This window comes from Pseudorasbora parva, chromosome 12, assembly GCF_024679245.1.
Source record: "Pseudorasbora parva isolate DD20220531a chromosome 12, ASM2467924v1, whole genome shotgun sequence".
NCBI lineage: Eukaryota > Metazoa > Chordata > Actinopteri > Cypriniformes > Gobionidae > Pseudorasbora > Pseudorasbora parva.
In genome coordinates this window covers 40,495,408-40,520,842 of record NC_090183.1, presented here as the reverse complement: position 1 = coordinate 40,520,842, position 25,435 = coordinate 40,495,408, and the positions used below count along the sequence as shown (strand labels likewise).

Sequence of the window (25,435 nt, the reverse complement as noted above, 5' to 3'; positions counted from 1 at the left end):
GTATATTCTATCCACCTACACTGCCCTTAAACCTAATATCACAGGAAACAATCTGCATTTTTAGATTTTCAAAAAACATAATTTAGTGTGATTTATAAGATGTTTTCCTCATGGAGATCAAAAAATGTCCCCACAAGGACAAGGATTTCGGATATTGCCATCTTTGTGGGGACATTTTGTCCCCATGACATAGGGTTTGCCAGGACACACACACACATGCACACACAAACACACGCACGCCTCATAAAAAAGAAAACGTAATTATGAATCATTATAGCATATATTATGATTACGACATTGTTGTTTGTTGTGTGATAACTTGTTTAGTTTGTTTCTCCATGGCCTGTGGAGTGTTGTACAATTTTTATTTTATTTTATTTTTTTATGTTGCCCACACCATCTGTGTGCTCAAATGATACGACTAACATACTCCACTGGAAGTAACTGTGGGCTTCATGACTAGAGGCATTACGACAATCCCATAGCATACATTTTGGAGAAAGTATCTAAACCTCATGTTGCTGTGCTGTTTGCAAACGAGTGTTCTGTGGGGCATAAAAATGCAATTATTGAAGACTGTTTATCATTGAGGGCTACGTTATTACGAGAAGCTTGGCCAGTCATAACGGAGATCAGTGGCATGACTCACAGGTTAGAAGCTCTGCAGCTATTGACTGTTCTTTGAAAATAATGCAGTTAAATTACAGATTTAAATACTCATTGTGAAATGTTTTCATTGATTAGTGTCATAGAGTAAACTGTTATCTTACTACCTGCAGTGTTTGCTGCACAGGATGATGGGAAAGTAGCTATAAATCATATGTTATGATTTATGATGCCATTGTTTTTTAATGTCACAGTAGTTACCCATTGAATGTGAGACTGAATTTATTTCATTACTGATCTGCCAACAATCTAAAAGTTTTTAAACGATTATTGATGATGATGATCTGCTGTATGGCTAAGGCTAGTACACACTTTCTAGCTGTTATCTAACTAATGTATCCTTTTCAGGTGTTATGCGTAGCAACAAATAACAGTAGAAAACCAATTTACTTTGGCTGCTCACATTTTGGTACCCCATTTTAATGATCTGAGTGCATGGTCTGAAGCGCATGGCACAGGTGCACTTAGTGCGAGTCCAAATCCACTTTTGCTAGTTTAAAGATGGAAAAAATGGTCGGCACACAGACACATGATCCAAAAAGGTTGTACCTATTCTCTTAATGAGTCATGGGTGTGTTTTGGGTAACGTGCAACTAACCAATCCGAGTCCCATCTTCCATTCCCTATAAAAGCTAGTTGTGCTATGGTGGATTCACTATTTACATTTGCGAGGGGAAAACTGAACGCTTCTCCAGAAAGAAATCCTTTTATTTTTAATATTTAACCATGTTTGTGTGTTTGTGGTCCATGCATGTGTGATAAACAGAGTGTACGCATGTTGTGCACCTGCCTATATAGGCGCACATTACTAATGCGGCCTTTAAATAACACAAAAAACTGCACTTTTGACTTTAGAGCAGGTTTTTTTGGTCAGTGGCGCAGTAGATTGAAGTTTCCTCAAAATAGTAACACGCCAACAATGCTTCTGAACACACCTCGGTTTCAGACCAGCACATCATGGGCGAACAGATGGGAGCGAGTGCATTTGCTATTTAAACAACGTGGTGCTGGACGTGAAAATGATAACTGTGTCGGATGAAACTAGCAAAAAACAGTTGCGTCGTGTCTGGCGTCCCATTGCTCCGGGTGTATAATCGGGCCGTTTCAGCCAAGTTATTTAATGATGCTATACACATGCAGACAGTTTTGGGGGTCAGTTTAAATGGTTAGTTCACCCAAAAATGAAATTGATGTCATTAACTCCTCACCCTAATGTCGTTCCAAATTTTGGTCCCAAAATAACAAAAACTATAACAAAAATGACTTTATTCAGCATTGTCTTCTCTTCCGCGTTTGTTTTCAATCCTCAAATAAAGATTCAAACAGTCATAAATCAGCTTATTGATTCATGATTCGGATCGCTTGTCAAACTGCTGAAATCTAAAGTGTGCATAAATTTGCATACGCTCTCTGACTAAATATAAAATATCTTAAACTGTGTTCCGGAGATCCGGAGAGGTCTTACGGGTGTGGAACAACATTAGGGTGAGTCATTAATGACATCAATTTCATTTTTGAGTGAACTAACCCTTTAATGGTGCAGAAGTAGCTAGTATACACTTTTGCAATAGACAGTGTTTAGACAAAATGTACTTGATGCTATTCCAGTTTGCTCACAGAATTAGAATTTGACTTAATATTATTAGCAATGTTAAGCTTTTTTGGATGAAACTGATGTCCCTAAATTGCATGGTGATTATTGTGCTAGAAAGTCATTTGTGCACCAATATAAAAGATTTAGACATGTACATATAAGAGTATATGTGTGTTAGAGAAAGAAATGTCTGAAACTGATTTGCATTAACCAGTCTGGCCTAGCCTCATTTGTTTTATTTATCCTCTCCTAGTGGGCCTGGTGATATATAGGTTAACATAATATTAGCAAGGGACATTTAAATGTCAGTTAATAATTGTAGTCCACAATGAGCTCCGCTTCTGTGAATTACTCCCTCTGAAGGGTCCTCACTAAGATCCATCTTCTAGCTGTATATATCTTTCCGTGCCGCCTGTCAAATATGCCCCATAAATCCCAGGCTTATTTAAATGTCACAAAAAATGTAAGCCAACTGAACAATGTCACGTCTGGATGTTTCTTTTATTTTAGTCCAACTCATGTTGAAAAACAAAATATGACTATTTAATCTTTGCTTATCCGTTTTTCTTCACTCCATCCTTCTGCTGCTTTATCTTCAGGTCTTTGTATTGCAGTTAGTAGGACAGTTTAAAATAGATGCAATAAAAATGGAAAGAATATCTTTTTTGTTTTAAGGAAGAAATACAAAGTCTGAATATGAAGAAGCCTTCCTCTCGTCAGAGCTTGACGCACATCACATCATTGTTGTAGAAGCCACGCTATGTGCTACTCATTTAAAGCAGATCAACTGCATTGTTCAAAAACAATGAAAATCAGGATGGCGGCGTTTGACCAGACCACTTCACTCTAACACCATGCACCAATAAATGACAAATACTGAAAAAGTCACATTTCATTTTTCTTTTGCAAGTTTTTGCGTGCAAATTTTTTTTTGAGTAAATTTCACATATGGAATTAAGTTGAATCTACTTAAAGGGGTTGTTGCATGCAATTTCACTTTTGTACATTTACATTTACGCATTTGGCAGACGCTTTTATCCAAAGCGACTTACATTGCATTCAAGGTATACATTTTACATTTTGTCAATTCTTGCTCTCCCTGGGAATCGAACCCATGACATTAGCGTTGCTAGCGCCATGCTCTACTGTTTGAGCTACAGGAAAGCCTGAAGTTAGTGTGTTTTAGTGTGTAGTAAAGTTTTTAACTTTAGCTAGTGTGTAATGTTGCTGCTTGAGCATGAACAGTATCTGCAAAGTTACAGATCTGAAAGTTCAATGCAAACGGAGATATTGTCTTGTAAAGTTATGGCAGTTTATTGCCTACAAAAATGTCCGGTTTGGACTACAACAAGCTTCTTCCGGGTTGGTGACATCATAAACCCTTGCTAGTCAACTACATCTGGCCATCTAACCAATCTAAGACCAATGCGTTTTTCGGCAGGATTGGGCTTCATAGAAGCAGGAAGCAAACGAGCCGTTCAAAGGACAGTGGAGACAGTGGTGTGGAATAAAGGTCAAATATAAGAAAATTACTGCGTTTAAAAAAAAAGAAGTATTAAGTTATACTATGCCCCATAAACACAACCAAGCCTAACTACAGAACCACCCCTTTAACTAAGTTAAGTAAAATGAACAAATAATTCAATTCAACTTGGTCAGAAAAGAGTGAGTTATTTCTACTTAGGTTGAAATTTCCTTTGCAATACATTTTACTCAAACAATATAACACTGAATTTAATCATGCCTTCAAAAATCTAAGTAAATAATACCATATTTACATAATAGTAAACAAAATATTTATAAAAACTCAATATTTGGTACACAATACACAGTGGCGATAACATATGATGGAAAATGACCACGAAATGTGACAATTTTATTTTTACTAAAAAGTTTCTAAACCTAACAACAAAAGCACTAAAACAGCTAAAATTCTTCCTTATTAATTATTCAAGCCCCAGTGCATGATGGGAACAGCAGTATCATAAAAGTTGAGTATGCTTATTTTAATAATTGATTGATTGATTTATAATTTTATTTACGCTTTAATTTCTACAAGCTTTATATCAGTACAAGTATATCATTTACTTTTTTTTAAATGATTGCCTGAACTAACTTTTTCACATGCATTATTAATATATTATATTATTACACATACAAACTGACTAGCCAAAACATTATGACAGATTATATTATCATTTTGATTTTGTCATAACATTATGTCAGAGGTGAAGTGAGTGAATATCTTCTAACAAGGCCACATATGAATGTCTGTGTAGATTAGATGCTAAGCAAACGATCAGTTTGGCAGTTTGTAATCGACGTGTTGGATGCAGGAGAAATGGACAGGAGTAAAGGTCCGTGACTTTGACAGGGGTCAAATTGTCTCTGAAATGGCCAGGTTTGTGGGCTGCTCCGGGGCAGTGGAGAGAATTTACCAACAGTGATCTGAGGAGGGATAAACCACAAACCGTCTGGGCACCCGAGGCTCATCGACGCATGAGGGCAATGAAAGCTATCCCGCCTGGGTCAGAGTTGACAGAAGGTGCACGGCGACTCCTACAGGACTCGCAGGATCTGCTGTGAGCGTCTTTGTGCCAGACACCACCTTGAGGGGTCTTGTAGAGTCCATGCTTCAGCTGGTCAGTGCCGTTTTGGCAGCACATGGAGGACCAACAGCACATTTTCTCACTGACTGTATAAGTAAAAAAAAAAAGTTAATAGCAAAAGCAATGATCCAAAAGCACTAGATATGGTCTAAAGATGGATGTAGTGCCAGAGAGTCTGGCAGCACTGCAATTTGCCACCTTGAGGAGTTTATCAGTAACACGTCGGCCAATGTTCCTACAGTGGCTTGGCTTCGGAGCAGTAAAGCTGCTTGGCCAGACACCAAAGAGACATGGGCTCTGTCTGACAGGGACAAAACTCTGCTGCAGGACTGGACATAAATATATCTGTTTGTGATACTTTAGGACTGATGGTTTTCTATTTTTGCATGCTCAGGAGGAATGATAGGTGCTTGTTGGTGATGCAAGGGTGTTATTTTGTATATATAAAATAAATACACACATATAGATATTTATTTCTGTAAATGCATATTATATTTGTAAATTACATTTTCAGGTGATAAAATACAAGGACAAACGATATTTTCTGGTTTTGTTATGTGGCAGTAAAAAAAAAAGAATGCTGGCAATCAGTAAGCATTTCTCTCCACTAGGGGGTGCTAGTGTACCATTTAAAAAATGACACTTACTTCAGCGATTTCCAAAAAAAGCCATAAGCTCAGAATTTTGGACAGTATAAATGTAATTGGAGAATCACCATATACTGTGTGTGATAATAAACCGTATTAGTTTCGCTCAGAGAACATTCAGTTCTAGCTGAAAGGGACAAGAGGTAATGCCAAATGTCCTCGAATCATCAGAATTAAATGCAGATGCAAGGAGCAATAAAGTGACGAGTATGAATAAGATTTATATTTAATAAGCAATTATGTATCTATCTGAAAATCTGAATATATATATAGATTTTTTCTTTACATACCAGAAAAGAATAGTCCATATGAATCACATTTCTAAAAGAAGGGCCTGCAACAAGTTCTGTATATTTACTGATGTAGTTTGACTTTTAGAAATGACTTTCATAAATTTCAATGAATAAATTAAATATGGAACAACTGATCAATTGTACTGTGAAGAGGGTTTAACCTTAAATGTCACTCTGTCTTTATGAACAACATGAGCAACAAGCTCTATAAGTTAACAATATGAAGATATCATTATCTCATGCACTCTACAATAATGGTTTTATAATCATAATCCCCTGGGGAAAGAGTTTTAGAAGACACTGGTACTGAAGGCATGTATGTGAATACATTAGAATGAAGAGTTCATAAAGTATCCTGGGAGAATGCTCAAATCCAAGTGTAGATGTTGCCTGCCTTTTAATTCAAGCCCAGATTTGTACTGGCGTGCTTTGAGACTAAACGTGTCCTTAACAAACAGCAATGCATAAATGGGTATATTTAGCCTTCCAAAAAAAGTGTCCTTCGGGACATTCTGTATTTTTAAATCCTTTTTACCCGATGCATTGTGGTTATCAATGCCCTGAATCTTTATGCTTTTTAAAATATTTTATATCTTGCATGTACAAGAAGACGTACGATTGTCTCCAGGACATTTACACTGGTTTTAAAAGCGTATTCAACTAATTTCCTTTCCAAAGTGAAAAGTGCAGTAGTACAAACCTTTAGAATAAGTAAAAAAAAAAAAAATATTTGACTTATTTGAAGAAAATAATATTCTACTGGATAAACTGAAACGTGTATTCAGTATTATCTTATTTGATTTTTAAAAGCCTTTTATTTACAGTAAAATGTTACCAGCTGTGAGTGCTGTAATTGTACTGTAAAATAGGCATTACAGGAGGAATTTTAGTGATTGCATATTTTATAGTTCTGTATATGATATAAAGCAACCTATTTGTGCTATTAAAAATCTATTTATTGTCCTTCAGGGGATGTTTTGGGGATGTTAATTTTGAAAGTTCATCTGTACATCTGAAGTATTTAAATACTGCAGGATGCTTGTATTGTCTTTTCTTGTTACCATACCAAACGAAATCACAGTAAAAATTACATTTACTGTCTTTTAAAATATAAATCTTGTACATTTAACTAAGTCATAGTTTGTGCTGTAGCATTTTACATGATTTTATTAAAATGTGATAAAATGGCTTTATTAAAAACAACGTAGCTTTTGAGACTGCAAATGCATATTTTTATTAACGATATCAGTTATTTTTTAAGACTTCCTTAGTGAACTGCACGACAGCTCTTTCATCAGAGTGTGTGTGTGCGTGTGCGTGTGTGTGTGTGATCAAATAGAGTGGGCTATGTGGGCGTTGAACGCACTGCTTCGACTGAAGAGCACTGCCTACATCTCAGCACGGCTCTGCTCTCTAGTTATGCTCAGTGCAGTACTAGTATCTCTTCAGGTATGAGCTTCTAACGCGAGGCGCGCAATATTTGCCTATATTGAATGAATGAACACGGAGACTTGGAGAAATGGAAAGTACTTCGGCTCCGAGAGCGTTTCAGAACCACTTTCACTGGACAGCGCAACAGCTTTTCCCACTTGGTTTCGCGCTTTGGGAGATTTGCGTGTGATTTCCAGACGTGGGGAATGGAGTTTGTCGAATTTGGGGGCCGTCGTAGAGCAAACGATTAACGAGATACCCAAAGATCTGCAGTCGTCTGTGTTTAGGTGATCATACTGGAGGTGTTTGGCAACAGCGGCAGCAGATAGAAGGAGGTGAGTGCACGGAAATGGGTCAACTTTGAACATCTCTCTCTCTCTCACGGATTCCTTGCTGGAAAAGCGTCGCTCGATTAATCTCGTCGAGGTTGATTTGTTGATATCAATAGCGATATTTGCTGGATGTTTCCACGTGATAACAGCGCAGGCACGATGCATTTGGCTTATATATACATTGACCAGTAGTGCGGTACTTTGGCAGGAAAGACTTTCCTGTGATCATACGATTTATTTCTGCGTTGTGAAAATAGCAGTGTGAAGTTCTGCCCATCACTTTGTTCTAAACAACAGGTTTAGCTGTGCATCAATGCCTCTGAGAGTGAATGCATTTCACTGATTCATATGCTAATCACCTGCCAGGACTGAATGTTTTTATTAAGGTTTACTGGAGAGGTGGTGGACTTCCTCGCAATGAGAATATTTCACTGGAGAGTAATACTCGGCTCATTCTGTTTGACATATTGGTCACTTGGTAAGAAGTAAGATATAATAGGTTGGGTCAATGACATTAGCGTCTACAAGATAAAGAGACATCTTTTTCAGATGCAATTTAAGGCGGACAGGACAAGTTCCTGTATGATATTTTTTTCACCATCTAGATTTTATGCAGTTTTTTAAATGTTTATACCATTTTCAATTTAAAAAAGCTATGTATAGATATCTTTCTTTCTCTCTCTCTCTCTTACACACACACACGTTGTGTTACCATGTTTTACAGGGACATTGCATAGACGTAATGGTTTTCATACTGTATAAAGTGTATATTTTATCCCTCTACACTACACCTGCCCATCACAGGAAACATTCTGCATTTTTACATTTTCCAAAACACATCACTTAGTATGATTTATAAGATGTTTGGGGACCAAAAATGTCCCCTCAAGGACCAGGATTTTGGCTATTGCCTTTTTTGTGGGGACATTTTGTCCCCATAACGTAGGGTTTACCAGGACACACACACACACACACACACACACAAACCGACTATTAACATTTTACACACACTTAATGTCTTCTATAACTGTCATCCCAAGGATTTCAGCTTTCTAACATAAATTTCATATAAAAATACAATCTATGTACCACTAGACAATATGTTTTAGTGTAAGCACCATTGCCAATTCAGAAATTGAAGCCATGTTTATCATAGAAATAATTTATGGATGAGTTGCATTTCACCATATAATTTGATAATTTAATAGATGCCGACATCGTGTCATTGACCCAGATATAGCCTGTGGAGATCAAGAGGAAGCAACGATTTTGATCAGCTTTGCAGATGTCAAACCTTGAGGCCATCTGGACCAGATGGGCTAGTTTAGAAAGCATGTTAGATGGGTCTGTATAAACTTTTCCAAATGCTTTAATACCATTAATGGAAGCTTTGGCATAGGCAATCATTCTTGCTATCTAAATGTGTCTATAATTGCCAGTGGAAATTGCCTGGGACAAGTTAAACGAAACACCTGTAAAAGTAATGAGTTGGGAGGTGTCAGTCAGAGAGAGATGGCTGCATGGAAGTCTCGGAGCCTTGACTTGTAACTTTGTACCACAATACCGCATGGCATGGCATTGTCAGACCTAATGAGTCAGCTATGTAATACAAAAGCATACACCTACATGATGTGCTTTAACAATGCGTGATGGAGTGCAGTGACTTGTGTAGTATGGAGAGGCTGTCGCAGCAATGACTCACTCTCTGGGTCTTTGTGAGAGCGCTACAAACCCATTGATCATAAAGCAGCGCCGAGAACTGCATTTCCATGTTGTGCCACCGCGAAAAGAGTTTTCTGAGGCCTCTGGTTGGACATTAACATCAGGACCTGCTGTAGAATCAGTGTGTATGTCTCTCTGCATGTATAGCCTAGTGAAGTATGAAGTCACTTCTTTAGACTTCATTAGTCCAGAGAAGCTTTTAAAGCAATGGAAAGAGCTTTTGCTTGGAACGCTAAGGTCTGGCAAATTCAGACTCCCGCCAAGATGGCTCTATTACATAATTGAATGAGCTAATGAACTTTTCCATCACGGCGATAGGGAAGTCAGGAAAACTGGTGCGGTGCCAACTTGTAAACTTTTGGCCTGTGACAAATTTTGTACTTTTCCCCAGCCACTAGATGACTTCAGTTGATGAAGTGTACGTTTGCGCTCCTTAAGAGTCCGATCACGCACCGCTGTGTAAGTTAAAAAAGAAACAACACTAGGTTTTATACATTATTCATACGTTTTCTTAGGACTCTTGCTCTGTAAATGCCTTTTGACCCTGACTTTCCTCCGCGTCGAGACGAGAGTCTATATCGGTTAGCGCTGTTTACCTCCATCGAGCGTGGCGGACACCACAGGCAGGCCGAATAAATGAAATAAGTCATAATGCTCTTACCGTTCAAATGTAAATATGCCAAATGTGTTTTGAATGATCATACATGGCAGTATGTCAATGTTTGTCTTATTGAATATAGTTACCAACTGCTGACAGATGGCCAAAAGCTGTTTGTTAACACTTAAATAACTCTATAACAGCTAGTTTCCTAAAGCCCTTGTATTAGGAAGATTTCTGTGGTGTGAAATAGATTGGCAGAGACCCATAAAGCTTTGCTCTTATTTGAGTTTACTTATGAGTAATGGTCATGAGCTCCAACTGATAATGATGCTGCAATTAGATTCATATTAAATGTAATTCAGATTGACTACTGGTGTTGGAGGTTTGGCATAACGCTACCAGAAATGATGATTATAATGATGCTTCTTTTTGGATTGGGACTCTTGCTTGATAAAGAAACAGAGGATTTCACATGAAATGATAATGAGTATATTTTTGAATGTTGCTGAGGTTGGTTAATGGCATGCCTACTTTATTCCAATGCAGCAGGCAGGGGATCATACTGTGATATGATGTGGTGTGGGAATTCACTCTTTGTGTTTTCTCTGTTGCTATGAATGTTGTATTTCTAAATCTGTTGCCTGCTGTTCAGGGCCAGAGCTCAGGCCTACATCGAGTATCACAGTTTGAATGTGCACAAAAAAAATGTCATGCATGCATGCGATTTATGTGTCTTTTTCAGCTTCTGTGCATGTGTTAAAGTCACTATCGTTTGCTAAAGAACGAACGGTCTTCTTTAAGATCAAAAACCTTTGCTTGAGGAAGTTCGACTGATATCGAAACTTAATTACTTAAACCAACCGACTAAGCATAAAAACACATTCTGACTCAATTTAGCCCAGTGTCAGAGGCTCCTGCTTATGGATTTTCTGCCCACATTATCTGATGACACCCTCTGGCACAGAGGGCTAGAAGAGGAGACAGTGTATTGAGTGTAGTGTGATAGCCTATATAGCAGGTCATCGCCTACATCTGTTTTTCACATCAGTACAGTTCAGAGTGGCATGATTTTATCAGATGCAGACTCTCCATCCCCTTTTCTTACGCTATCTCTCGCCTCTGTTTGGTGTCCTCGCCTTCACAGGCTGGGTAAATTCAGTGCCTGCTGTAGACTTGTGACATGGAAGAATTTAGATGATTTTAGATTTAAGATCATTACACAAATATTAACTTGTCTTGCATATTTAAAGCGATGTAAGCTGCGGCATGACAGCTTAAGTCAGAAGTGTGTTAGCTGTGAAGATTCGCAGCAAATATTGCTGTCAGAAAAAGATGTAGATGAAGTCAAATGTATGCTTTATGTATACATTTTGCTTTGGTTTATTAACTCTTTCCCCGCCAGTGTTTTATTGCCAGTTTCCAGCCACCAACAGCATTTCTGATCATTTTCACAAAACTTTCATGGCCCAAAGAATATTTTGTTGTATGAATGTATAAAGAATGTATATCTGAACATGCAATATGACGAAAGAAAGAGCCTCGGTTTAAAAAACTCTAGAACACAAAAAAACAAACATATTATTCCAGCTTTGTGCATTCTTTTTTTTCAATCAACACTTGTAAACGTGGTTAAGTTTCATAAAAAAAATAAAACATTTTGAACAAAAAGCTGAGAAAATCGCATTTTTGTCAAAGACTACATCCAGATTGGATGATCAAAACATAGATAGGCTGCGTTTAACTCTACATACACTCTCAAACTTCCCTAAGCACTTCCCCTTGGGGAAATCCCAGCCGCCATTTTGAAGTGCGTTTAACTTCGTCAAGTGTGCATGGTGAGTTTGTTTGGAGAGACCCTCGACATTGACTGAGGGAGTCTACTCAATACGGGCTGTGTTCCAGTTCATTTTTATTATGCCCTTCACTCGCTAACTTCCCTCCGTCTCATTCACTCGGATGTGCGTCATTGCTTGCGTTGCACGAGTGCCCACTACTGGCGGAACCTTTGCAATGGGCGGAACTGGAACGACTTGATCATTATGGAGTTGATTTATTATTTATTTTTCATTTTACCAAATTGTTTAATGTAGCAGTCTGTATGTATATAGGTGTGTTTGGGTTGTTTTAAATATTTGAAAGCATAGTTAATATATCATGATACGTCATATGTGGTGACGTCACAGTTGTGTTGCATTGTGGTAAATGGAGCTGCCTGATGTGTACACATGAAATAGACTCGCTCCCTTGATTGGGTCTGTCCATACTTCCCTTGTTCACTTTACAATGTGGAAAGCTCTTCAAAATGGCGGCAGGGATTCCCCCGAGGGGAAGTGCTTAGGGAAGTGCGCAAGTGTGAGTCTAAAAGTGGAGTGGAACACAGCCATGTCCATCCATAGACCACTGTGACATAATATCACTAACATTAGGTAGTTTTGATTGATATGCTGTTTAATGTTGGTGGTGACATTATATTCAAGCGGCAATCTCCACTCAAGTTTCTCTTGAAGCCAATACGGAAGTGACTTAAACTGCAATTCATTCACTGGCAGCCAAGGACAGGCTCTAAAAGAGAGCATAATCTCATTGAGCCCCAGGTTAAAAAACTAGTACATGTTTACAGACTGGTACAAATTGTATTTTGGTCTATATAGCTTACTTAGCCCTTTATGACAACTGTGAGGGGGTGATTTCTTTTATTTTTTCTAACTCGTTTGTTTAAACTATATTAAGCCTCAAAGTTCTGCATAGTGGCGTGGCCACTTGGTTGACCGGTGGATTGCCGTTTGTCTGCTGTCTGTTTGGGATCATGTCACTTCAGCTCCACCCACATCCCGCCTCTTTGCCCATTTTCATTTATCTGGTTACATGCAGTGACGCACTACCAAGATAGCAACAGCCAACCTAACGCTTCAAAACTGCTCTTTAGAAACCTACGGGTGGCTTTACAGACACTACGTCTATTTTTTTTTTTGCGGCCTATGATTATACATTATTACATGTGCATATGATTAAATATGATATCAATTGTTTCTGCATCTTCTTTTCATGTGTTTTGATCCGGAGATTCTGTACTCTTTCAGAAGTTGTGTAATAGCGGTGAAACGGTGAAAACACAAAAAGCCGGAAATTTCCATCAATGGCAGGGAAAGAGTTCATTTAACTCCACTACACACAAGTCTAGTGTTTGATATTGGAGTTATTTTGACATCTAACTTTAACACGTTTCTGTTCTTGTTGTGCATGATTTACAAGCACACTTTTGTCCATTTTTTTTTCTTCCCCTTCTGAAACTTCTCACATAGGCTGTGCTGGCGATTGCTTGTTGTTGTTTTTTTTTTCATTACATTTTTCGCACACGTTTTTTCTGCTTCTGAAACTGGTCATTTTTTAATGTTAACTGATAGCAAAATAGCTATTAAGGCATTGTTTTTGCACCATCGTAGAATGAAATGCTCACAATGTAATATCCTATTTCATCGTAAATATGTGACATTATGGATGCAAAATGAATTTGCGAATGAATGCCTTTTTATATCGAGTTAAAAACGAGCAATTTTCTTCCCAGTTAGATTCATCTTGGTGTAATGATGTTTAGGTACTTTTACTCAACAACAAGACCTAGATATTTATTAAAAGAGAGATGGGTTCTGCAGCCTATTTAAATAGAAAATAGTTCACTGCTTTGGTATGTGATTGTGTAAGTGTGTAATGAGACATATTAGGTCATATTGAGTGTCTTCATTCCAGACCATCTGCTTTAGGCGACCCGGGCCAACTGCTCGAAGACTGGGGGGGAGCGCAGCACTAGTGTCGTCGCCGTCCCCGACAGTGTTTTTCAATCCACAGCATACACAGCAATAACGTTCCTATGTGCTCTATTACTGCAAATGGGCCGTGTAGTGTTTTGGGTAAGAGGATCTGTGGCACAAGATCGTACCCCCCCAGAGGAACTCAATGGACTGTATGAAGCAGAGAACTCAGTAGTCTGGCTTGTGCTCTGCACCGGTTCATTTCAGAGCGATGGTTTCGGGGTATTGTCCACCTCTCTGGTGAGAGCCAACTCATTAGGCCCATTTCTGCATGGGTGTCGGGATGCGAGGCACGTGCGTCTTTTCAGGAGTGCTCCTCTTTCTGGAAATTTTCTGTTAAATCATCGTTGTTTGCTCGACTGCACTCTGAGCTTGATTTAGGACTTGCTTGAAAAGCAAAAAAAGATATTTCTGGTACCCACAGTGATAAATGATGTGTAAATGGTCATTAGTCATATGGCAGAACAGTGAGTTATAAAAAAAAAAAAAAACAATGACAGGCAAATTAAGAAGAGCTAATAAATCACGTAACATTTTAAATATTTGAAATTGTCTGCATAGTAAAGGTATCTGTATAAAAATGTCAAATAGAATGAATTAATGAGAAAAGATACAGTGGACTCCAAAAGTCTGCATTTTGGGGCAATAGCAGCAACACTTGCAAATCGGAGAGATCAAAATAGTCCACAAATGCAGATGAAAAGATACTGCTCTTTATTTTGCCAAGCTGTCGCATCTCAATGCACAAGCCTTCATCAGGACCAAAAGACTGCAGGTGTACAAAAGCACATTTACAGTAAATACAAACAAGGACAAAATTCAAACTTACGAATAATCAATGAAAAGGTCAGAAGGTGTCCACCAATCACAGAACATGTAAAGTGAGTGATGACATAAGGGCAATGTTTTTATGGTACATTTATAAAATGTTCAAAAACAAACTGTGAGTGATACAAAAATCACTCAAATAATATTTTATTTTGCAATTGTTGTTGGTATTGTCCCAAAATGTGTTAGCTTTTCTGATCTTGTTAAGTTGAACCAGTGCAACTACTCTCCAAAAGTCTGAGACATTGAAAATCCTCTTAATAATCCTCTAAAAATGTAAGATTTTTATTCTGCACGATTTTCTTGACCACTAATCAAATAAACACATTCGAGTCATATATCATGTTGTCTTTTGTATTTTAAATTCTCTAGATTTCTTTCAGATCCCCTTTGGAACATGTTTCCCTTTCAGATCATGCTGAACAGAATGGATCATTAGCTTTTGGACAAACCTATAAGCTTTATGTCAGCTTGAGTTTTGCTGTCTGGACTTACTATGGTTTTTTTCTTTATGACTTTCTTTAGTGTCTGTTTGAGCATAAAAAAGTCTGCAAAGCTACAAAGCTCAAAGTCACTCCAAAAGGGGTTATAATATAAGTAAGCACTGTTTCTGAACTCCCTGAACTGCCTTAATTGTAGTCGTCAGTTTTCTTCCCATCACAATATTCCTTATTTAAATAATTCCCGCCCAAGGCATAAGAAAAAAAACAACAACAGATAAACAGTTCGAGGCCTGGTTGAGTTGTGTTGGTAAACTCACAGTTAAAGGAATAGTTCACTTTAGTCCCCATTATTTACTCCCCCTCGAGCCATCCTTGGTGTATATGACTTTCTTCTTACTGATGAACACAATCTGAGTTCTATTAATAAATATCCTGACACTTCCGAGCTTTATAATGACAGTGACGGGGTCCATTGAGCCCATTGAGCACCGAAAACCTATTCTAGGAAAACCCAAAAACCAAATCAAGTCTTTGTAAATGGATATCGGTGCTCTTTAAAGGGTTAGTTCAACCAGAAATGAAATTTATGTCATTAATGACTCAGCCTAATGTCGTTCCACACCCGTGAGACCTCTGTTCATCATCGGAACACAGTTTAAGATATTTTATATTTTAGTCCCAGAGCATATGCAGTCAATGCACACTATACTGTCCATGTCCTGAAAGGGAATAAAAACATCATCAAAGTAGTCCATATGAGACATCAGTTAGTTCATTAGAATTTCTTGAAGCATCGAAAATACATTTTGATCCAAAAATAACAAAAACTATGAATTTATTCAGAATTGTACTCTCTTCCGCGTGTCTCCAAAAAGATTCAAACGGTTAATGAATCAGTGAATCGATCAATGCTGTGGGTCACCAATGTCATGTGATTTCAGTAGTTTGGCTGTTTGACGCGATTCGAACTGCTGAAATCACGTGACATTTTCATTTTTGGGTGAACTAACACTTTAAAGTAAAACATGGGCATACTAAGTACACTGATACTGAAAAAAAACATATCATATAATTTGTGATGTGTAACAGAGGCAAGCTACACTCAAAAAAATAAAGTGTTGAACGAACTTAATTAAATTAAGGAAAGCTTTTCCACAAAATTGAATTATGCTTTTTCAACAAAATTTAATTGGTTTGAAATAATTTGATGTATGATATTAAAATACTTTAGTCAAAACTACTAAGATGAAAGATGAAAAATGAAAAGAAAAATTCTTGTCATTCCAACCAGATAAAGTAGGATAAAGAGGGGTAGAACTGATGACCATATTTAGTCTACGGGAACTATCACATGAATTTATTTTCTTTATTTCTATAAAAACTATTAGTCAACAACTCTTGATCATTTGCTAATTGTTACATGCAAGAAATGATCAAGTAAAGCATTTCTCACCACTGGCATTAGCACTGTTACAGCTCATTGAGAACAGCACAGCCACTGTAAAAAAATATTTTCAAATAACATGTTTCAGTCAAGTAACCCAAACAAACTGGACATTCACTTCCCATCATGCTTTGTAAAGGGGCTGAATTCGGAGAGTAAATGTTTAAATAAAGTGCTAATTTATGCATTTTTAACTAGATGAGAAAATGGAGACTTTTTAATGTTTAAATGTTTGTGTAATGTTAGTGTTTTTGGAGGTTAACACTGTGGTGAAGTGTAAAGTGTATGCTCAGGGTGAGGACCTGCTAATAACAATTAAAGTTGTTTTAATAATAAAAAACAACTACGTTGGGCATACCATTAAGGAAACAAAACCATCTTCTCTTATTTAAATAAACTGAGCAAACAGATAGAATAATTTTTTTGAGTGAAGAGCTGTGTGTAAACCTCACTCCCCTTGCCTCGAGAGACTATGGTCCCATGCCGAAGAAGCCGGTTCGAATCCCGCTCGAGCTGGTCAGACCGGTTATAAATACAAAATTGGATTTTCATCAGAAAAGTATGAAAAATATACGACTGACTTTTATACAACAGTTTATAATCATCTGATCATCATTATCTGTAATTTTGCCTCTGGAGTAAAACTCATCATTATCCCACCTGAGGAGATTGTGTGCTGTTGTATTGATCTTTGCCCTTGCTACCCACATAGCACCCATTACCCTGAGCAAAGATCTCTATTAGCCCGGCCCACACGAATCCTGCAGTGTGATTTCAACCATATTCTGCATATTCCTTCAAGATTTTTAAGAAAGCAGTGTCTGCATCCTGCGGAGGCTTTGTATCTGCCGAACGATCCCCTATGTCACGTGTAGCGGCGGACCTCCGTATGAGCGCCTCATGTGAAATGATGTGTGAAATGAGCACATTTAACTAGCCCACCAGCATCATGCTCAGTCCTGGGCTGGGGCAGACTTACAGCCAAAGACTCGCAGTCATGACACTGCCAATTGGATCATATTCTCCCTCCTATCTCATGCCGCCAGATTATGCGTTTCCTTTTTGTCTCCGACTCTAGGGGTGAGGAGCCTCATGTAGAGGTTAAATGAAAACGATCAGCTCCTTGCCCACCATTTCAAGTGAATACGGTGACTGTGAACACAGGCAGTACGATATGCTTTTTAGAGCAAGCAAGCACCTTTCACACTTGCACCTTCAGTGCTTTAACTGAACTGTGGTGATAAGTGTTTTTTTCCACACAATTTGATGCGTCTTCCCTATATGGAAGAAAAGGTCTTTCGTCTTAGTGTGACTTGTGAAATCACTGACCTACCTACAGTAGCATGACTAGTCCCCTGCTTTTGTACTATAGCCCTGAATCATATTTTATTTCTAATTTCTGTGTATATACTGCAAGTATATAATTGCAATTTGTTTTAAATTCATTGACTGTAATAGTTAATAGTGTGATGTTACAGCTTAAAGGGATACCCCACCGCTTTTTCATATTAAACTGTTATTCCCTTAACTTAGACGAGTTGATACATACCTCTCTCGTCTCAGTGCGTGCTCTTAATCTCTCTGACGCGCGGTGACGATCTGATAGCATTTAGCTTAGCCCACTAAGCCCAGTTCATTCACTATGGAACCAAACAGAGATCAAGTTAGAAGCGACCAAACACCTCCACGATTCCTCTATTTAAATACAGTTACACAAATAGTTGAACGATCATGTATGGTGACATAAAATAAAACGTGGTGCTTTTCTAAGCGGATTAAAAAGGAGAACTATAATGTATGGCGGAATAGCACTTCTGAGAGTACTTCGACTCGGCGCAGTAAAACGTCTCGGCTGAAACATCCTCCCTCAAATCTTCCCCGTGCCCTCTCATTTCTGTCAATAGGGGGGAGGGGGAGATGTTCAGGGAGGATGTTACAGCCGGGACTTTTACAATTCTGCCACCCAGTGTTGGGCTGGTTACTCCAAAAATGTAATACATTCTACTAGTCACTCCTTCCAAAAGTAATATTATTACTTAACTTATTACTCAAGGCCAACAGGAATAGTTACACTACTTGTTACATTACTTTTCTATTACTAGTAATTGCATATTTTTTTGCAGCCTGTGAATCCAGGAAAGTTACTGATAAATGAAGTACAACTGGCTCAAACTGATGACAAGCCGCATTTTTTAAATAACTTCTATTTATTATGTACCACTACACATATGACATTTCATTTAACAAAAATAATAAGTTAGTGTTGTCACATGCATACGTAAACGCATGACAAAGATTTTGAAAATTGATAAGAATTATTTGTTTTTAGATTTCCAAATCATTAGTGATTGTGACAAAAAGTAACTAGTAATTTTTTTGGGATGGTAACTGTAATATTATTACATACATTTTATTATTAATTCGTTACAGTGCTAGTTACGAGGGAAAGTAATATTATTACTAGTAATGCATTACGATTAACTAGTTAGTGTCCAACACTGCTGCTACCCCTGCTGAAATGAAATTCAAATGAAAGGGTACATAACACACAGTCTCATGCTAATCTTGAGTACAGTTGTATTGCTTCCTTCATCTCTCTGAAGAGTCTTTAGTTTTAGCATATTTGTAAAAGACAGATACACTGTGCTGATTCGATTTGATTTTGTGAATTGTGGGGACATTCCATAGATTTTCTATCCCCCTACACTACCCCTACCCCCTAAACCTATCCATCACAGCACAGTTTACTTTCCTTTCTCAACAACAAAAAAACCTCATACTGGATGATTTATAAGACTTTTGAAAAATGGGGACATAGGGAATGTCCTCATATTTCCCCTTCTCCTTGTAATACCTATGTCATACACTGTAAAAAACAAAAAACATGTCTCCAATTGAACATTTTCTAGTGACTGATCACATCTAAATTTTTCAGTTGGCCAAACTGAATTTTTGTGAATTGATGCAATTTAATTCACAGAAATTTAATTTGGCCAACTGAAAAATTTAGATGTGATCAGTCACTAGAAAATGTTCAATTGGAGAGCTGAATTTTTTTTTTTTTTTTTTTTTTTTTTTTACAGTGTACCCATGTCATTATACACATTTATGTCCTGGTATGACACACACACACACACACACACACACACACACACACACACACACACACACACACACACACACACACACACACACACACACACACACACACACACACACACACACACACACACACACAGCTGGGTGTTTGTTTGTTCAGCTCAAACAAATATACTTTCAGAAGTTGCTGCTCCAGGAAAAACAAACTGCATCCACTGTTTCCTTAACGCTGGTTTATTAGGGAAGCTGAACAAGGTTATCTATCCCTCACAGCCAAAAACACTTCTTTAGTTGTTCTAAACTTCTTCACACTTCATTGTTGATTTCGTGGTCTGGAAACAAAATGACAGCGCTGGCGACGGCTCCCATAACCCGAGCCAAGCTTGTTGATGGATGCGATCTTTCTCTCGCTCAAGTTGATGTGCGCACAAGTTTTTCATGAAGTGCCCATAAAAGCAATTCAGCCCTTTATGACATATTATACAGGTCATAAAGGGCATCTATCACATACCATACTAAAAAAAAAACTTTCAGAAACTTGTTTGAATCCTGAAGGAGTGTATCTGGCACAGAAATGTTGGCCATGTTTAGTGAGAATCTAACTCTTCAACAGTGTAAATAAGTCAGACTGCATGAAATAACATTAGACCCCCCCCCCCCCACACACACACACACACACACACACAATCCTGGTATGTGTATATAACATAAATTGCTGAATGTAATTTGGAAATCCTCTTTGTTCTGCGACTATTGTTTGATTCCACATGATGGATTGATTTTAGAATTAGCAGACACTTTTGTTTTGTTTTATTAAAAAAGCCTCGTGGGCTAATTTAATGTAGGGCTAAAAACATATTCAGTAGTCAAGTCATGCTATATCTGTGATGTCTAAAATGGAGCATGGCTCAGCCCCTCATGTTGAGTCTAGTCATGCTCCTGACCTACAACAAATTTGCTTTGCGTTCCCTCTATCTTCTTGAAGTGAGCAAAAGAGGCCGAGTCAATCTCTCAAATTCACTAGACGTAACAGAAAGGCAGAAGTTGGGGCAAAAATAATGATTGCACCCCTTAAATGCGAGCCCAGCCTTGATGGCGGACGGGAGCCGGTGTACCGAGGCAGTTTGTTCTCTTTCGCCTTCTGATTTCACAATACAGAACTGCAGTTGGGAAGGAGTGGCCTCTTTCAAACCTAACAACTCTAACAATGCAGTTTGGAGGTTCATTAAGTAAATAGAGAGGACATGCCTCCATACTAGAAACCCAAGCTTTGATAATGAGATGTAATTATTTACTTTGAGCTGCCCCAATTAATAATGCATGGTCTGCAACCTAGAGAGAAGGGTTGTGCTATAATTCTCCACCAGAGCTGCATTATGAAGCCTTGTAATTGTCATGAGTATACTAGAGGAAAAAGCCTTCTCCGATGTTAATGAATCCCTGAGTTTTCTTCTAAACCGCCCTCTTTGCATGTGCATGCTCTTTAGACCTTAGTCAGGGTAGACGTCATTTTTAATTTCACTCAAAAGAAATCAAGGCTAGATTAAAGTCCCTTTAGGTACTACTATATTAAGATTCCAAGGTACATTTTTTTGGGACGATTTATTTTCCATGCAGCATCGGTTGAACGTTCAGCACTACAAAAGTACAACATGTTGAACACACTGCACATCAATATTCCCTCTAAGTGTGCGCACAAATCCGCAGAACGCAGGCTCAAAAATATGTGGGAAAAAGCAAGTGATTTCTTGAATCTGAGCTAAATGAACGGGCAGCATTTCAATTGGAGCACATCCGAATGTCCATTGATTTTCTTTTCCTTTTTTTCCCTTACTGAACCTGGAGCTGTGAGAATTTCTGTATCCACAAACAGTACGAGAGATTCATAGTGAACATTCGGAAGCGGAAAGAGGTCATGCATTATTACCATGATATAATGATAATTATAATTACATTATAAGTTATTTTGTTCTCAAAACAACAGTAATCTAAGGCATGCATATATATTTATGTGCTGTGATTTATTTTCTGTATTTTATAATTTAATATCTTCATGTCTAGTTCTTTTATAGGAGACTATTTTACACAGCTACCACAATCGTCATGGACATGCATCAACTGGGGATTGATTGATCAGCAATTTGATTGGTTTGAATTCGTGAAGGTCAAATCACTTTACAGAGGCTGGACATTTTTTATTTTTTTAATAAATGCGCCAAAATGCTAAATGTAGCTTTTCTTTTAAGGTTTATAGCTTTATATATTCAGCAGAAACTATGAATGATGTTGTGATGGTCTCTAGAAACAGTGCTGAGATTTGGAAAATAACCTAATTATTCTCTGAGAAAGGCTGTTTAGTTGCTAGCCCATTTTATCTACCCCAGGCATTGAATTCAGTATCTCATATTTATATTTTATGAATGCAGTATCCATAGATGAGCACGTACCCACACAACCAGCACACAGATTCTCATATACACACATCAGCATTTTTATTACAGCCGTTATTAGTTAAAAATTACAATTATACATAAAATAAATGGTAAAATCTGGTTATGAGGAATGTGTGTGTGTGTGTGTGTGTGTGTGTCTGTGTGTCTGTGTGTGTGTGTGTGTCTGTGTGTGTCAATGGTAACAATGAGCTAGTGTGCCTTAGCAAGGGAAGTTATATTTTAAAGTCACCATGGAACAAACATGTCCTCATAATCTTTAATAAAAATAACTTCCCTTTCCCTTTGGAGTGACATCTCCTCTTTTCTTTGATGACGTGTTTACTGGTGTGAGGGTGGGGCAACCACAACCATCTAATCAATCCCCATGGACAAAATCCTGCCCTAGATTTGCTCTTGTTTAAGAAGCAGCTTCACTCGATTATGTACATCACAATAGGGAAAAAAAGACTATCGCAACATCCATTTCATGCTAAATTTAATGTTATATCAGTAGCATTTATTAATTAATAAACTGGGTAATAACTAGATACTATCCCTCCACTAAACCTAACTTTATCCCATGTAGTTGCCTTATATTACCCAGTACTTTCCTATGTAAGTACCCTGTAAGTACTGTGTATATATATATATATATATATATATATGTCAGTGGCAAGTGGTGACTTTTTAAAATATTTAAAATGTTATTTGAAATATGCACATGCAAGTTGGATGGGCTTGTAATAAAAGTATTCATGTTCACTAGGGCTGTGTGATATTGAAGAAAAATGCGATATGTAATACCTTGTTAAATAATATACCATTTATGTGTTTCACATTCTTTCTGGGTAAAGAAAGCATCGCTACAACTTCTGAAAGTTACCAGCAGCGCTTTAGCAAAATGGTGTCATAAATCTGACAATATAATTTTAACATCAATGTAAACAAACAAAAAATGTAATGCCAATATTTAAATACCAAAAACTCTTTGCTTGACTTGGTAAGTTATATCAAGCTAAAATTGAACACCAAGAACATCCAGGTAAACAAAGACTCCTGAACTAGGGGTGACGATTATTTGAATTGATCTTTGTTATTAAAAATAAGAACTAAAAACAGTAGTCTTCACATTAATTAAATATACACTTAATAAAGCCACAAAGGTTAATCAGACAAAAATTGGGATTTTCTCTTGTTCTTCTGTTGTTTGACAGACAGCAGAAGGTTTACTGTATTAGCCGCCTGTCACTTTAAGAGCTAATGCTCGGATCCTATTAACATGTATTCGGTTTCTTTCCCCAAAGAGGTAAATAAGTAAATATCGCTCACTTAAAGCATAACCGACTAAGTTGTACATGAATACTCATCAAGACAGCCATAACTGTGTGTGTATATTCACAATGTTGAAGTAATCTATTAAAATCATTCAGTTATTGTGTTGCCGTTGAGATATGCATATTGCGATACATTTGCGATATTTCGATAATTTCGATATATTGCACAGCCCTATCGTTCGCCCTTGAGAGAGTGTTAGCTCAGTTGCTTGTGCTCATGACATATAGCATCACAGCTACAAGTTTCTTAATATTGTATCAACCTTTACCTGTTGATGCCTTCACAAGCTCCTTTAAAAGCTGTTAAGATGTGTTTTAGTTGAGTCAGGCACGCCGCGAAAGGTGCGTTTGCATAATATGCTGTATTTTTGTAATTCCACCTGATGGCACAAAAACTAAGCGGTTTCCCTTTAAACGTTACAGTGCATACACTAATCTACATCAGACAAATAACAAATACCATGGCAGGTCTCAATTTAAATGAATGCTTAAGTGTTTTTTATTAAGAATTAAAATAAGTATAGTATAATAGTAGTTATTATAAATAACATAAGCCAAATATAACTAGAATAAATGCAAGTATAATACAAATATAATTATTCTTTAAAAAAATAAGTTGAAATAATGTATGGTAGACCTCAAACAGGGGAATTTAATTTGTAGTGTTAATACTAATCAGCGAGTCCACGAACGGCTCGGGTATGCAGAGCATCCGCAGCTTACATGGACTGCACGCCACTGATATATATGTATATATCTGTGTTATAGGCCCTATATTGTTAACCCCCACAAATCCAGCACAGGCACTCTTTAACTCAATTTCCTCCCACACACGTTAACACATTTACAGTAGCTGATTTGATGTGATGCATGCTATACATTGAAGTAGACGTAATTAAAATAGATTAAAAGAGCATCTGTTTCTTTGTTGGCAGTGATGCTTTTGCTGTATAACTTCACCTGACATCTGACTTTGATTTATATTTTTATATTACTTCATAAGGGGTTTTGCTGAACAATAATAAACAAAACATTGCTGTAGAGTACATCATGCACATGATAATTAATTCGACACCAACCTTTTAATTGGTGTCAAATTAAATATTACGTCTATCATAACTAGATCTATCCTTCTGAGGAAGTGTGAAGATATGTCTGAGATTCAGATGTATCTGAAGACATTGGCGGATTGGCTAACCTGCTGGAGACCATACATGGCTCAGCAACAGGGTTGTTAACGATTTGTATACTCTCATTCTCGAGCACTGCAGTACATGAAGATGGCTGCTGCATCCATAGGGCGTCATCCCATCACTGCATATATTACTCAGTTCTTCCTTTGTTTATCAGTGTTTCTGCAGTAGCACAGCTTCGGGGGCTGTTCTCTGATCTTTTCCTGGCCCAAAGATGTACGTCAGACCTGTGTTGAGGGAGCCATGGCGCTGTAGGTGAGACCAGGATGAGCATAATGTTCTTACCTCGCATGCATTCTGCAGCCGTCCAGCCAGTGCTTGTTATAGCGTTTGTGTTGGATTTACAGAAAGTATCCTCTCACCTTCCTCACAAAAACACACACCGCATGACTATTCCACTCTCGCAGCCAGTGCTAGATCCACACAATGGAAGAATATATGAAACATAAGGAGACATAAGAAAAGGAAAAACTCAAAGGGGAGATGTCAAAACTCGTTTCGTTACTTATAATATATTTACACTCTGTTCACAAAAAGAAAGAACCACGTGAATACAAATTACCTGAGGAGTCGGAAAACCAAAAGTAATAAAACAAAAAGAGATTTATCTGAGAGAATTTAGAGATTCTTATAAACAAAAAATACACACACTGTTCCCTCACTACCTATCTAACAAAACCCAGGAGAGACAAAAAAATGAAATAAAAGGAAAAGAAGTGCTATCAGGAATAACAATAATAAAAAAAAAAAACTATATAGAAGGAAAAATGCTATCAGTGTCCTTATCTGAGTGATTTAGTTCAGAACAGAATTATATACTGTATACCATAGCATTAGATGTAATATACTTTGAACAAACAAGACACTGGAAATATATATATATTGGCGTGTGGAGTGTTTTTTATATATATATATATATATATATATATATATATATATATATATATATATATATATA

General features: G+C 37.4%; 1 protein-coding gene across 4 annotated transcripts in view; it reads left to right on the top strand.

Moving 5' to 3' along the window:
• grm4 (glutamate receptor, metabotropic 4) overlaps positions 1-25,435 on the top strand; it is a 266,396-nt gene that overhangs the window by 30,859 nt on the left and 210,102 nt on the right. For 3 of the 4 annotated variants that reach the window (XM_067460283.1, XM_067460286.1, XM_067460284.1), the window contains exon 1: positions 7,167-7,575. The exons of the other annotated variant lie outside the window; for it this stretch is intronic. The gene's annotated coding sequence lies outside the window, so the exon portion shown is untranslated. Of the gene's footprint in view, positions 1-7,166; positions 7,576-25,435 lie in introns of those variants that run through there. 4 annotated transcript variants of the gene reach the window in all.